Source organism: Oenanthe melanoleuca, chromosome 14 (assembly GCF_029582105.1).
Source record: "Oenanthe melanoleuca isolate GR-GAL-2019-014 chromosome 14, OMel1.0, whole genome shotgun sequence".
NCBI classification, from domain to species: Eukaryota; Metazoa; Chordata; class Aves; order Passeriformes; family Muscicapidae; genus Oenanthe; species Oenanthe melanoleuca.
This window is the reverse complement of record NC_079348.1, coordinates 12,559,642-12,575,816: the sequence shown is the minus strand read 5'-3', so window position 1 is coordinate 12,575,816 and position 16,175 is coordinate 12,559,642. Positions and strand designations below refer to the sequence as shown.

The window sequence follows — 16,175 nt, the reverse complement described above, 5'->3', positions numbered from 1 at the left end:
TATGCATTTTACCAGCCATGGAAATGTTTGGAATGAATTGTGTGAACAAGTCATGGGGACAGGTGCTGTAGGTTTTTAATGCTTTACTTGACACATTTGAGCTGAATTGTTTGGTGGATGCCCAGCTCTACTGTCAGATGAAGTCCTGCCAGTGAAAGGCAAAGCCTGTGTCAGTAGCCAGGCTTCAAAATCCTGGGGTCTGCCAGATCAGCCAAGTAAATAAGGCAGTTCTAGCTCTCTCAGAAATCACAAACACCATCCCTAGCTGTTGATGTCAGGCTGCTTCAGCAGTGCTGGCTGTGAAGTCAGCAAAGTGATTAATGACTCATTAAAAATTAATACATTTCCCAAAAGAATTTGCAGGGATTCTACTGTGAAATTCCTGCTGCACTCCGTGGGAGCTACACGACTTAATCCCCATGACCTGCACTTTGTGAGTGACCTTTTGGGAAATAAGCAACTTGAGCAGCTGGAGACATGCACTGTTACACGGCAGCGTGGGGCATTACAGCACTCCAGAGAGAAGCCAGCCTGGAACTGAAATGTCACAGAGACACAAACTGGGGCTCAAACAGCTGCCGTGGGACTGGCTGGCTGCAGGGGCTCTGTTCCCAGCACTGGGACCCTCCGGGCTCTCTCCATGATGAGTGAGAGGGGATGTGCTGAGGCTTCACCACGGAGTTCACACGTGCACAGTCTGCTGGGAGAAAGGAGTTTGTTTTGGAAATATGTCATGAACGTTTCCAGCAGGGGTAAAACTAAAATCCTGTTGCTCTTGAGGATAAATGCAGCAGGGAAGGGATGAGGTATCTTTGACTTCTACACAAACACCCAGCAGTTCATTACAAACATGGGCACAGGGTGTGGGCTGAGCAGGGAAATCCTTGCTGCAGAAATGGGGCACAAGTCAGCTGTGCCTCCAGTGCACTGTCAAATGGGTTCTTCATCCATCTCAGAAAATATAGAATCTTCATTTATTCATTCATTTTCTCATGTAGAAATTCATCATTTCAGTAGATTCTCCCCCCTGCCCCTCCTACTCTACAAAAATTATTTTTGATGCAAGGGATGACGGGCAGAACACTTTTCTGTGTCTTTAAATGCCAATTCCTGACTTTGAACTCAAAGAAACAGGTATTTACTTACAGGCTTGCCCTGATAGATGTTCTGGAGTTAATTATGATATAATTATTAAGATATCAATCTGTCCAAACTTCTCCCCTAGTTATCTATAGAAGTACATTTCTTGCTTTGAGCCATGCTTGCTATTTACTCAGGTAGCAGTTCCATTGCTGTATATATGAGGGCCCAGGCTCTTTTGCAGTCAGAAAGCAGAAAACTGTGTGGCTGGAATTATTTATTCCATATAAATAACCAAAGCAAGATCATTAACCTCATTGCAGCACTGTGACCATGCCCTTTTTTCCACACTCTGCTCTTTTAATCACACCATCGATCATTCATCATCTTTCATACCATATTCAAAAACTTTGTCCTTGCCACAAGGGACATTCACAGTCTCTAGATCCCATGCTCTAAAACATGGGCAGTTGTAAGGAAAAGGGGAAATGAGTAGAATGAGCAATTGGCAGGCTTTTATTTTATGTAACTGTTCATGATTTAATTCTTCATATGCTCACACAGGCTATGACTTTTCAAGAGGTATATATTTATTTTTTTTTACCACTCAGGTGCAGAGCAGCATTTAGCAGGCTGGGATGGGGTGTGGAGGAGCTGCCACAGCTGCTCCTACAAGTGTCTCAGAGGGGGAAAGTGCTGTGTGACACAAGCCAGCAGCCCAGCAGAGGGAGAGGGGCTCCCCAGAGATGGGCACAGATGCCAGAGGCAGTTCCTGTGCACAGCTCTGCTGCAGCAGCAAACACTGGGAGCGTTCATTAAGCCCAGCATTAAGAGTGGGTGACCTCTCCCTCTCCAAAACAGTCACAGACAAATAGTAAATTAAATCAAGCATTAATCAAAGCTGCAAAATAGCCTGCTTAAACCCTTCAGAAACAACACACCCACTGCCTTCTTCCAAACCCTTGTCAAACAAATGGTTTTGCTGCGTATCTGGAAGGTCATCAAGTCCTGGGCTATTTCAGGAGCAGGTTCCAGATGGTCTCCAGCACGCTGAATAATGTATGTGTGTGTGGGAGTGGGGGAGAGGGGCTCCAAGGCACCATTACACTGCCAGGAGGAAACCCAGGCATTTTGCATTCATCTCTGCTGAGCTAGGTGTTTAAAAACCTCTCGTGTCCTTCGGTTCAAGTGGCAGAAATAACTTGTTTCGAGGATCTTTAGTGACAATATCAATTTCATATTTCACTCAGCAGCACTCTACAGAACCTTTAGCTCTTGTTTGGGCCACAATTGTCTCAATTACAAGAGCACTGGTGTTTTAATGGGATCTGTTATTTGTAGTCTGACATTCCACAGGCAGTAACCTTTTATCCTCTAATTCTTGCCATGCTATACGGGCAAAAAAAATCTCAACAGCTCCATTTGCACTGTTATACATAAGATAATGACATGGCATAATGCAAACATATGTGCTTAAAACTGCTTTGCAAGAGTGTCATGGAGCTGTTTGTATGAATTTGCAGGGGTGAGTTACCTGATGATGAGCTCCACATGCCCCAGCAGTTCAGAAACCCCCAGTGCTGGGCTTATCCCCACAGCAAGGGGGGATTCTGCCTCTCTGAGCTGCTCAGGTGAGACCCCACCTGCAGCTCTGGGGTGCCCAGCACCAGAGGGATGTGGAGCTGCTGGACAGAGGAGCCCACAGAGATGCCCCAAGGGCTGGAGCCCCTCTGCTCTGGAGCCAGGCTGGGGGTGCTCAGCTGGAGAGGAGAAGGTTCCAGGGACATCCCAGATCACTTCCAGGGCCTGAAGGGGCTCCAGGAGAGCTGCAGAGGGACTGGGGACAAGGGATGGAGGGACAGGACACAGGGAATGGCTCCCACTGCCAGAGGGCAGGGCTGGATGGGATATTGGGAAGGAATTGTTCCCTGGGAGGGTGGGCAGGGCTGGCACAGGGTGCCCAGAGCAGCTGTGGCTGCCCCTGGATCCCTGGCAGTGCCCAAGGCCAGGCTGGACATTGGGTTGGAGTTACCTGGGACAGTGGGAGGTGTCCCTGCCCATGGCTGGGGTGGCACTGGATGATCTTTGAGGTCCCTTCCAACCCAACCCAACCCATCCCATGAGTCCATGGATTGTTCCAAGCACACACAGAAGGACAGTAAATGCTTTCAGAGCACAGGGTGTCCAGCAACCCACGAGCCTCAAAGTGCAGCAGCCCCTTGGATGAGTTTGCTCTGAGCTGCCTGTCTGCCCTCACTGGGGGTAAAGGGAAAAACACTGGTGCTGATACTACACTAAGGACAAAATCAGGATCTATTGTGGACTTATGTCAGAGGTGAAAATGGGATTTAACCCTCTTCAGCAATACAGGTTTTAGCCCTGGTACTGCATTCTGGCCATGCTATAATGAAAGACGAAGGATCTGGAGCAAACAGACCTTTGGTGCTTTCATTTCTGCATGCAGGAAGATATAGAAGGTACTGAATTGTTATCAACCATGGGATAAAAAAATCCCAAGCAATACTAAATACTCTACAATAATGCTAAATTTTAATAATCATGCTAATTTTGTCACTGAGTGGAAAGCTCCTTTTCCCATTGCTCTCTTTCAAGTTCCCTCCTGGCCACAGCTCAAAATTCATGCTCTTGGTGAAATTCTGCTCATGTGTAGAGAGACCAAGGATATGGAAGAAATTGCACACAGATAAATCAGTGCATCGTTTTTTTGTCCTAAGGTAATAATATTTCAAAGTACTTTCATTCTGATGGTTTTCAGAATAACTATTTGAAGTGAATTGTTGGCCTTGGACAAATTCCTGGAGGAGATAATGACGTGCATGTCACAAAAGAAATCATTGTTATAGGCACAGCTGGTGACAGTGCCCTGTGTCGACAAACAAGTAAGTTGACATAAAGCCTACCATTCAATTACTGGCACAAAGAAATCTCCTCTAAAACAAGATTGAAGACATGGCCTATGGCACCTCAACTTTGAATAATACAGCAATGGTAAAAAGCAGACAACATCAGCAAGGAAGGAAGAGAAAAACTTAATTTCTAATCCTCATCATGTGCAGTTCAGAGGACTAACACAAAATTTAGATTTCCTATACTGTGAATATTCAGAAATTGAATTTTTATATTTTTTACATAGCTAAACTTATGTTCCCAGTTTGACACCATGGCTATTAGCTCAAGGTTCTTAAGATTTCCAGGCTCTCCATTTGAGTTCTCTTCTCCAGATCTGTCATTGTTCATGAGCCCCAGAGTGCATTGATGTTGTTCTTCAGCCTCTGCAAGAGAATACACAAACCCATTCACAGCAGCAAATTGCTCCCTGGAAAGATTGGATCACCAAAGTGGATTGGCTATTGTCAAAATGTCACTCAGAAGACAATAGAAAACCAGAATAAAAGTGGTGATCAAGCAGTTGCTGTCACTGAGCACACAGTGATGGTCAGGCTTGCCTTTGGCTGGACACTGTTCTGAGACATTTGGGAGTGGCTGAGGAAAAGTGGGAGTCAGAACTCTGGATGTCCATGTCCTTAAGAAAATAATAAAATTATAAAGACTGAAGAAATGATGAGTTCCCAACTGATGACTTGCTGCAGGTCATTATATTGGGGGAATTTATATGGGTGAATGAGAGCTGCAGGTGTTAATTACACTGTGGGCATGATTGGGGAGTGTGTGCATTTAAAAGGAGACAGTGTTATGGGATCTTTAATGATCATACACATCCTGAAGTTACCCAAGGAGCAGAGTTGGAGGAGTGGTAAATGAAGTCATTAGGCTCAGTCTTCCCTGTGGGACAAAATACTTATCTATGAGGAATGAGAGAATAATTTTAGGAAAAGAATCTCCATTTGATATTTTTGCTCTTTTTCATATTGAGAAATTTCATGTTTTTTTCTAGTCTTAAGGTTTAATTTCCAAGCACCAAGAGTTTTTTACTTCTGAGTCAGGTATGTAGACTCAGATATGACCAAATCATTCATATTTTTCTACTTATTTTAGAAAATTTATGTACTTTCCTCTAGGTGTGAGCTTATCTGTGACCTATAAGGAAATATAGAAATGAGACTATTTCACATGTAAAACATATTAAAGTTTAACAGTCACTTAAAAAAAATTTAAAATGTAGGAAATTATTAAAACAAACACTGAGATGAGGGATAGGAATTGAAATCCATCCAAGCTAAGAGAAAATGTGGCCTTGTTTGAAGTCCATTGGAATTCTGCTGCTAAGTTTTGCAGCTTTGGACTTCATAGATTTTAATACATGGTTTTGATTTGGAAATTTTTAAAAGGTACACTGCATTTGATTTGCTTCAAATTCCTAACACAGCTCAACTCAGGGTGGAGAACGTGGTTCCTGCACACTGAAAACTGAGCAAGAAATCTCATTTAGAATAAAAAGGAGCTGGAAGGTCCTTTCTGAATCCACAGCCACTCCCAGGGCTGCTCCTGGCACTGCACAGGAGGATTGTGATGGATTAACTGAGTGCATAACAGATATTGTTTTAGTGCATTAGCCCTGATTTCCTGTTCCAGGTGATTGATTGAGCCCCAGTCAAGGCAGTGTCCACAGCAAATATTAAGCAAACTTACCCAGACACAATCAATCACTCTTATCAAAAAATCACCACATTTGGAGCAAAAAAATGCTAAAGCCTTACATGCTTTGCACTGCCTTCATCCAGGTTTAATTACATTTCTTAAAGGTGCAGGAGAGCAGATTGTGTTTGTTGTTTGCTCAGTGTGTTTCTCCAGGCTGGGCAGCTGTAAAGTACAGAGGTGTCATTTGCCTAAAGAATATTTAGAGAATAAGCTGACAGTAAAAATGGTAATTTGCCTATAAAAGCTGACCCTGGTGCATCCAGCCACCATGGATCACCACCAGCCACAATATTTTTTTTTTTTTGAGCACTGCATTTCTCAAGAATTCTCTATGTGCCACTGTAATTTTGCTTAATTTCCTCAATAATTATTTAAGCACTCATAAATATGATTTAATCATAGTTCAAAGGTCTTTTATAAAGCATACAGGTCTGATTTTGTTATTTCAAAGGTGCAGAAGATTCTGTTTCTCAAGTGCTGTTGCAGCAGGCTGGCAATAACCTGGCCACTGTCAGTGTTCTAATGGGTCTGCCTGCAAATCTAACAACAAACAGGCAATACTGGAGGCTGGAGCTGGGCCTTGGATGGTGGAGTTTAGACTCAAAACACTTGGTGGGATCCTGTGTAATATCAGAAAAAAAAAAAAATTTAACCAAGATAAGGATGATAGGACCTGTCAAACTAAAATGGAGAAGGAAGGATAGTGATCTTATGTACAGGGGAAAAAAGTGAAGTAGAAAAATTTAATTATTAGAGGTTATTTTTCCCCCTACAAGCTAAGAATGATTTACTTAAAAAAAAAAAAAAAAAAAAAAAAAAATAGAAAATCAGGATTTAGAAAGTTGGTAGCCAGCTGTAGGGGAAACTGTGGATGTAGACTTGCTCTATAGCCCAAGCACTGTGAAATTTAAATTTATGAACTTTCCCCACTGGCTTGTAAGCTGTGAAATAGTATCAGGCATGTTTCCCTGAAGGAATCCTCCCCATGAATTGTGTTTATGGCCACTGAGAAGCAGCAGCCTCCAAGAGAGCAGCTGAGTCAGGTTCTGCCAGCTCAGCACAGCACAGGTTGCTCTGTTTTGATCACTCTTGCTAGCCCAGGTCACCACCACCAGCTGGGTTTCAGCTTGCACATTTTTCCCTAAGCTTAGCTATAAAAATCACCTCTTGAAACCAGCCTCTGCCTTCCTGGCAAAGGGATTTTTCCAATCCTGCCCATGCTGTAGCTGGAAATAAGGTTTTCCCCCATGCTGTGACTCAGTGTTGAATCCATGAGCATTGATGTCACTAGAGTGACTTTCTGGGGTGTGATATTCCACCAGCCTCTCATAACCCTGGTTGGATGGATTTTTACAGCATAAACAGAATAAAACAACTTCTCATGGCTCAGACAAGAGCACGAGTGCTTGTCCTGTTTCCATCCAAGAGAGCATCTGCAGGAGACTGTGATTCCTTCAGAGCATGCAGTGGGAATGGCTTCAAATCAATTTAAATTGCAAGTGTGGTCAACTAAAATGCTTTTAATTGTTCATTGGCAGCCATTCAACCTCTGATTGCAGCCAGGAACTGCTTTGGTGTGTGTTAACAATAGAGAGATGTGTCACAGACACAGAACAAAACTTGGATTCATCACCCCAAGCCCCACTGCCATGTGGAGCATGGGGCACCATGAATCAGAGCTCAAAGAACAGGCACAGAAAGTACATTTGTGTTTTACATTTTAAGAGCCAGCCATCCAAGAAGCAAAGAGTTTCCTCTGTTTTCATTTTCTTTCTTCACCTATAAAGTGGCAGAGGAATGGAGTTTTTTGGTTAAGTGGATTGTTTCTTGCACCATGTGAGTTTTGGGTCAAGCCATTCCCTAGCAAGTCAGTGAAGCTGAAAATGTTCCCTAAATATTTGTGGTGTGGTGAGCTGACCACAGCTGGCAGCTAAAGAGTGTATCTTAATTTCTTTGTAATTAAGATATTTTGAGAATATAAAGAAATATGTTCTGCTAATTTTCTTTAGTTAATAGACTAACCCCCAGGAAGCCATTGGAGACTGCAGAGTCTTTCATGGAAATGTCCTCATCAGCTAAAGATTAAATTAGGTCACCTTGATAACCTGGTTTGGTGAACTGAATGGGTTTGATGTCTGACAGCACCTCCCCTGGAGCTCACCATTAAAAACAGGGAAATAGCACAAGAAAATCTCCAAAAGGAATTTTGTGTCTCAGTGGATGTTTTTCCTTTGAAGACAATGATGTTTCATTTTATGATTGAAATACAGAATGTCTTTGAACTTTCAATGCCGAGGCTATTAAGTAACAGTATTGCATTTCATTTGTTATATTACATTTTAAGTTCAGTCCATGCATTTTTAATTCTGTTTATGTCTTGAGAGCTTGCCTCTAGTGGAATAAAACCAATCAAGAATCTAGAAAAGGAATTAAAATTTAGATCCTAATTCACCACTGCCCTGTGGTTCCTTTGTGTTTACTTGAATAAGTACAAGGGACTAATAAAATAAATGTAAGGACCCTCTGGAGAAAAGTTATTGTTCAGGGTCAGGCAGTGCTCAAGCTCTGCCAGGCCCACCTGAATTCCCTAAATGTGAGGAGGGGGAGGAAGGGGTGGCTGGGTGAGCCTCAGGCAGCCAGGCAAGGTCAGCTCATCACATCTGGCAGCTGGAGGTGTCTTCTCCTGTGCCTCAACATGGATCTGGAGGCTCATTGCTCATTCACTGCTGACCTTGCATTGTAAATTTTATTTTTGCTCCTTTTAAATCAGACAAAAATAATGTAATCCAAAGGTACAATCAGAGCTCAGCTTTGTTTCACCAGACAATTTTCAGCTAAAACTTTGCAGGCTCTTTTACATTCAGTTATTTTCTTTGTTAGTAATGGGCTCGGAATTCTGTCAAAATAAAGACTGGAAAAATGATGTCTGATTTAATATTCACCTTTTAAAGGACAGAGCTTTTCTGAGAGCAGGAGTTCAGGGCTGAATGTTAAGACTCAGAAATTTAGCAAGTCCTACTGTATTTTTCAATCCTGAGCACTGCTCTACATCCCTGGAATTAGAATAAGGTTGCATCTTTGAGAATCTGTGTCTCTCATTGATCATCTTTTGCCTTTAGGAGGGAGGCATTTTTTCCATTATCAGATTGGCCTGACCAAATGAAGGTTTTCACTCTAGAAAGAATATTTTTTTTGCTTTTCCTGTCAGGTAGGCTCAATTTAAAGTTAATTTTTGTCATTTAATGACAGGATGGTTTGTGTGATTGCTATGTGGAAGAGATGGCAAGTGTGATAGAGCAAGGCTGTGCCTCAGAAACATTCTCTGAGGAGAATCTAGACTGTAATTCCATCTATTATCAGGCTCTGCACTGTATTAAAGTGAGTATCTATCAGAAATACAGTCACTACTTTTCTCATGTATTTTTGCTTTCACTTCTCTCTAAGCATTTTTATCCTTTATTGTATGGGAAAAGATGAAAATTTTTTTCCAGAAGACTTTGAAGCCTAATTTTTATTTCTTCCATCTTCCCTGGTGTCCTTCTGCACCCTGGACTCTCTGTGTGCTCCCTCCTCTGTGAGCAGAGTGTGGGGACATTCCCTCAGCTGTTTGTGTCCACTGGACTTTGTTATTCCAGTCTCTCCCTTCCCCGAGTTCTTGATGTTCTGACATCCAGATGAGTCACCAAATGCATTATTTTTTAGGTTGTTAGGCCGATTTTATATGTGAGATTCATTTCAGATGCCTGTTCTGAACAGACTTGTCTGCCTTCAATTTGCCTGAGACATTGGGCAGAATTCGATTAGATGTGTTTATGGAGTGATTTATCCCCAGGCTGCAGCTCAGCTCAGAGAGGGGAATTGCAGGATGCAGCTCCTGGGACACCCTGACAGCTGGGCAGGCTGGGGAAACTGAGAATCCTCCTTTTATTGGACGGGCACACCCTGAGAACTTTGCACAAAATGCAAAATACTTGCCCCACCTTTCTCTCTCAAGTTTTATTTGAATTTGATATTTGTCTAGAGCCAACTCTCCTCCAACTGGTTGTCAAAATGTTATTTCTAATAACAGGACCACATTAGTATACAGGTATATAAACATAGGGTTGTATTAGTATATAAATATATAAAAGATATTATTCTAACAGCTGTTTTAGGCTTATTTTCTAAATTATTTTTAAAACTAATTATGGTTGTATGCTGAAATAGAAATATGGGAAAAATTGAAATAGAAATAGAAATAGAAATATAGAAAAATAGAAATAGAAATATAGAAATATAGAAAGAAATAGAAATAGAAATAGAAATAGAAATAATAGAAATAGAAATAGAAATAGAAATAGAAATAGAAATAGAAATAGAAATAGAAATAGAAATAGAAATAGAAATAGAAATAGAAATAGAAATAGAAATAGAAATTAAATAGAAATAGAAATATGTTTATAAGCATTTCTTGTATGTTTATATAACAGAAAGTAAATAAAATTAATGTGCTTTAGAAAGGGCTGTATTTGGCCAAATATGTGAGAGGACTAGATGGATGTTAGAGTGATTTTTTTTTTTTACTGTCACATTGGAAATGTAGTTCTACTGTACATTTACATTTCACTCTGCTTCTCTATCAGCTAGCAATGACATACTTGTATTTCTGGTGAAAACAGTCAGCAGAACATTTGTTCCAGCTGTAATCACCAGAGCTGTGCACCACTTTAAATCTACAGCCAGAGACAAGGAGAACTCCCCATTCCAGTGGGGGAATCTCCAAGCTGTATTGTAATATTATATTATATTATATTATATTATATTATATTATATTATATTATATTATATTATATTATATTATATTATATTATATTATATTATATTATATTATATTATATTATATTATATTATATTATATTATATTATATTATATTATTATTTTCTCTTCTCTCTCTGGGGCTGGTGCTGATGCTGGCTTTGAGGAAAACACCCCAAAGCCCTTTACCCTTAACCCCCCAGTGAAAGCAGCATTTCCATGGGGTACAGCTCAGCACCAGGCTCCTTGCTGCTGCACTCCCCAGAGCATTTCAGTGCCAAACAAAAAGAAAAAAAAAAAAGGAAGAATGCTGCAGCAATGTGGGTTTGGCTCTCACAAATGTTTTCTTTAAATGTGACTGCTTCCAACAAAAAGGCCTGTGTGAAAACACAGCTCAAACCTGGCAAAGTTCAGGCGCTGGTTTTATAGCCAAGGCCTTTCTTTAATCAGTGCTTGAAACCCGTGAGAGGAAAGGAGCCATAAAATCGATTCTAAGTAATCTTGGAAATGAGATAATAGTCCATTAATCTCATCAATATAAGCATGAAATTTTCTGCTGCAGTTCATGCCTACACATTTGTAATAAATTCATCAGTGGGAACAGGACAGAAGCCATAGGATTACTGTGGGGGTTAGTGCCTCATGCTTCCCCTGCAGCCTTTGCTCAATTCATTTTTTTAAATATATTTTTTTCTCCCAGTGGAAATATTTAATTCCTCTGTGGAATGGTGCCAACCAAAACTTGTTACTGGTTCCATAAATGAGAATTAGTGGGGCATTTCTCGAGTGTGACTCAGGGATCAGTGTTGAAGTGAGGTGGGAGGGACTGGGGAGAGCATGACCTGCATGGTGCCACTGCACTGGAACTGCTGCCAGTGCCTGTCTGTGCTCCCTGAGCCCTCTGTAGAGGAGCCACAAGATTTTGTGACAACCACAGAAATTGTTTAGTTTAGAAAGAAAAAAAAAGAACCAAACGAGTCTTTCTTTGAGCAGTTCCAGTTGTTAGGATGAGGCTCAAGGGGACGGTTCCTCCATTCAGCTCTTGCTCTCTGAACCCCCCAGTCTGCTGGGCTGGCTACCTGCACAAACCCAACACCTACAGGGAACATGAATTTTGATCTCCCTCATTTCTAGGAACTGTCAAAGACAGTGCAGGCTTTCAGAGAAAACAGAATTTTTATTTTTCTCCTTCCCCTAGAGGCGTCCCACCCCTTGGAGAATTTGTCTGTGTGTAACAAAGGGCGAATGCCTCTGCAGAAGTGGAGTTTGGGTGGCCTTGACCAAGGGGCTTTGCCTTCCCTGGGAGGGTGGGCAGGGCTGGCACAGGGTGCCAGAGCAGCTGTGGCTGCCCCTGGATCCCTGGAAATGCCCAAGGCCAGGCTGGATGGGCTTGGAACAATCTGGGACAGTGGGAGGTGTCCCTGCCCAGGGCAGGGGGTGGAATGAGATTGGTTTAAGGTCCCTTCCTACTCCAGCCATTCCATTATCCCCTCTCTGCTCATTTTCCTGTGAGCTTCTATTGCTCATTTGAGTTTTATTTTAGAAACATCTTCATGGAGGTGGGGGCCAGGAGCACTGCAAGGACATGCTGGAAGCATGTTGCACAGTTCAGCAGCCCTGAATCACTGAAATAGAGGGAAAAAAATTCAGTGTCAGTGTTGCAGGCCAGGCTTTGCTGTCAGGGGTGCTGGTTCTCCTGAGCTGAGCAGCAGCACATCCCACAGCTGAGCTGCTTTCATTTTTGGTAAACAGCTCCTCAAACAACTTTCCTCAAATGTGCTCATTACCTTTGGATCAGAAGCACTTGCAGCACGGGCAGATCTCCTCTGATGCCCATAATTTTGTGCCTAATGAGTCCTTGCAGGCTTTGCCTGTGCAGCAGGGATGGGGAGCAGAGTGCTGCCCTGCCTTGGTGTGCACTGCAAACCCAGCTGAGGTGACTCTTTTGTCATTGATTGCTGGGGAGGGTTTCTCCAGCTGGATGCCTTCTGCCTGGTCACCATAAATTAGTTTTGTGTCACTGCCTCTAACAACCACAACACGCTGATAGTCTTTAAATGATGGTTTATATGACCTGAGACAAGATCTAGCCTTATTTTTCTGCTCTATTACTTTCAAAGAATTGTCTTTCTATTATTAACAGGCTGTGGTAAAATAATTGTGAATTCCTTTGAAATTTACAGCAGTTTTGTTCATTGCATCTCATGAATGCAAAACTTAGCAGAATTGTAAAATATTAGTGAGCAGATGTAACTATATGTACTTTAATAATGTGATAACGTGGTCATTTTTTCATTATTTTAGAAAGGTTTACAGCTTGAAGGTTTTTCAGAACTGTTCTGAACTGGGTTGGTTTTTCTGCAGCTGTGTAAATATGATAGGAATTCTCTGACAGAGTGATGAAGTTACAAACTGGCTGCAAGGGCACAGTCATGGCTGCAAGGAATTTGGTCTACCCTGGCAGAATGTTCTCAGACTGGAAACTTTTCACCACCTCATTGTCTTCTGACACTTTGCAGGAGGTGAAGAATGCTCCATGAAAATACAGAAATCATGAAGCCTCTTCAAAACTTCCTGGGCTTTCAGGGGTGCTGAAAAGGGTGGAGCTTTCACTCAATTCATAAGAGATGGCTTGGTGAAAAGAAGGATGTAAAATAGAGTTAAATGTAAAGGAATAAGTAAACTGCAAAGGAATAAAGCTGCTCTTATGAAATTGAGAAATTAGGAAAGATGTGGATGTAGAAAGAATTCTTGAGTGCAAGAATTTTATATTTAAGGCATGAAAAGCTTAAAAGTCAAGAAGAGGGTAAGCAGGGAGGATATTTTGCTGTTGTGGAAGAATTATGTCTCACTGGAGAATCTGCATAGATTCTTAAATCTAATAGGCAAAAAGGCTAATTGTTATGGAATTCATTTTACTTTGTTGGTGTGTGGGCCAGTGTCTCTTTTAAACACAGATTTAGTATCCTGAGTACAGAATGAGGGCACAATATTGTCCAGAACACTTTGGGAGCCATGGTGAGCTCAGAGAGAGGGAGGACAGGGTCAGTGACACCTGTGGGACACAGATAAATGTAGGGAATTTTCAATAAAGAAGGACTTCACCTGAGCTGATTGCACAATTTGCAATGAAAAGGACTCCCCTGTTATTACCCCACAAACTGTTTCCTACCAGGATTCACTGCTGTGCTGGATTTTTATGTGATTATTTATTTTTGTGGGAGCTGAGGGTCTCCAGGGGTGGCATCTGTCAGGAGAGGTCACTAGGAAAGATTTTGGGGTCTGTTTGCTCTTTCCCTATTCACCTTACCTAGCCATTTATGCCAAGTTAGGACTTAGAAACAGCTCATATAAAACACAGATCCTCTGCCCTGTGTTTTGTGTGCTCTGTGCAATCCCTTTGGGACAGAACCACGTCAGGCACGGGGCACTGGGACATCCTGACCTTCCCAGCTCTGCCACAAGAGTGAGAATTCCCCCATGGAAGTTTCTGACATGATTTCCTGCATGCTGAGGAAGCAGCTCATAGGAAATGTTCCAGTTTTTCTGTGCTAACATGGGAATCTAAACATAGCTACTCATATGGCAGTATTAAAGGGAGCGTGAATGAGAAATTCAGGAGGGGAATCTCAGCAAAAATTTGTGCTTTTCTCCATCCCAAAATCAATTTCCCCAGTTTGTATTTTCTACATCCCAAATCAGTTTCCCCAATTTGTATTTTCTACATCCCAAATCAATCTCTGTGTGTTTTTCATCCTTTCCTGCCTAATGAAATCGATGGTTCTGTTGCAGGGTTTAAAATGAAGCTGACACCAGCTCCTGAAATGCTGCTGAAACCAATGGCCCTTGCACAAGGTCTTTGTTACAGCTGGCACAAGGTCCAGAGTGTTACATCTGTTTTATTAACTGAGCTAAATATTTACAGCACCATGTCCCCAGATTCACCAAATCCCAGGAAATGCAGGTTTCCCATTTCCATTCTATTCAGTTTTGAAAAAGAAGGGAGGAGAAATCATGTTACAGCAGCTACAAGGGAAATGTTCTCTACCCATCAAGTTTTGTTTTTGTTTGAATAGTGCTGGAAGATTTTAAGTGTGTTTGATGTAAGAATACATTTAAGAATTTTATATGTAAGAATTTACATGTAAGAATTTTATGTTTCTGGAGACTTACCTAGGAATCCCTACACAGGGGTCATAACCCACCCTTTCCAGGCCTAGGAAATATAAAAGTTTTGAAATGCTCCTCTCTCAAGAAAACCTTCTTTTCAAAGATAAGTTTTTTGGGGTTATTTTGGCCAGACATCCTCATACAAACCATTATCTTACTCTGCAATTAGTCCTCCTGCAATCAAATAAAGGGCATGGATTAATGGAAGAAGCACTAGAAATATTTTAAAGGGATTAACTTTAATGGAGAAACAGATTATCTTTCTATCAAATGAGGTTAATAACCAAAATCAGTAGTGGCCCCTCACAGTTAGTCACAACCTTGCAGAGTCTACTAGAGATTAATCAAGTGAGTCTTTGTACAAAACCTGTAGAATGCTGAAGAGGTTTAGGGTCCTACCTCTCATTCTGAAAAGGATCAAGCCCTTTGGAAGCTCTTACTGCTCAGCCAGCCTGAAAACCTCATTTCCTCAAGGAATGACCTGTAACCTGAAGGGTTTTCTGCAGCTGCAGGTGCCCAGTGGAACTCCAGTGAAATTCCTGTTATCACAGGCCTGGCCAGCCTGTACATCTGCCTTGTTCACAGTGTAAAATTACTGCAGGATCATTAACACTTTATCTCATAATTAAGTTCATGTAGTAGACTTGAAAAGAGAGTATTTTTTTTTATTGACTCTATTACATAAAACCTCGTAATTGCTTAATCCCTTACAATATTTAAAGCAATTAACATGTGGCCCTTATTTGCATAAAGGCAATTGGCAAAGGTGGTTTGGAAAGTCATCTTAAGCATCAGCTTGATCTGTGTATTGATGTGATATTTTCTCTAGCCATTGGCTGGCTGTAAATACATGTTAGAAGACTTTCTGCATGTCTCAAAGCACTGAGGGGGGTGATGATGCTGCAGGATGACTATTGCCACTTTTGGCTCATTATTTCAACATGATTCTTCCCAAAATGCAGTGCTTTTAGTGAGGCAGCTACAGCTGGAACAGCCAGGGCTGTATGATTTTCCTGCTATTGTTTGTTGGTGTGCTGACTCTTTTTGTAGGCACAGGTGTCTAAAGGAGTGCTCTGTGTTCTTTGGTTGTTATTTTTTTTTTTTTTTAATTAAAACCTTTGGCACAGGGATGATTCTCAGATTCCTTCCACACTTGTCTGCACCTGGACAGCCTGAGGGTTACCAGTGGCTACCTGGAGGCTGAATTCTCACATCAGTAGGAGAGCAAGTCTGTTGTAATTTATAATTTCTAAACCAGTGAATTAATGCAGTGAATGGACACAGTTTTCTGTGCAGGTGCAAGCTGGTCCATAAGTAAAAATCCTACCCCTGTTTGATTAAGGTCTCAGTGTGAAGGTAGGATAATCAAGTTTTAAATGCCCACTTTGGGTCACTTTCTTAGACAAGTTTTTCTAACAGATGATGCAAAGTTAAAGTGTTTAAATTGCCATAAAACCCTGTAAAAATCTGCTTTGTTTAAAAACTCTACTTCTGTAGCTGTAGCTGCAGA

General features: G+C 41.5%; 1 protein-coding gene across 1 annotated transcript in view; it reads left to right on the top strand.

Annotated features, from left to right (window-relative positions):
* Window positions 1-16,175, top strand: part of RBFOX1 (RNA binding fox-1 homolog 1) — a 1,071,989-nt gene that overhangs the window by 304,140 nt on the left and 751,674 nt on the right. The gene's annotated exons all lie outside the window — the stretch shown is intronic.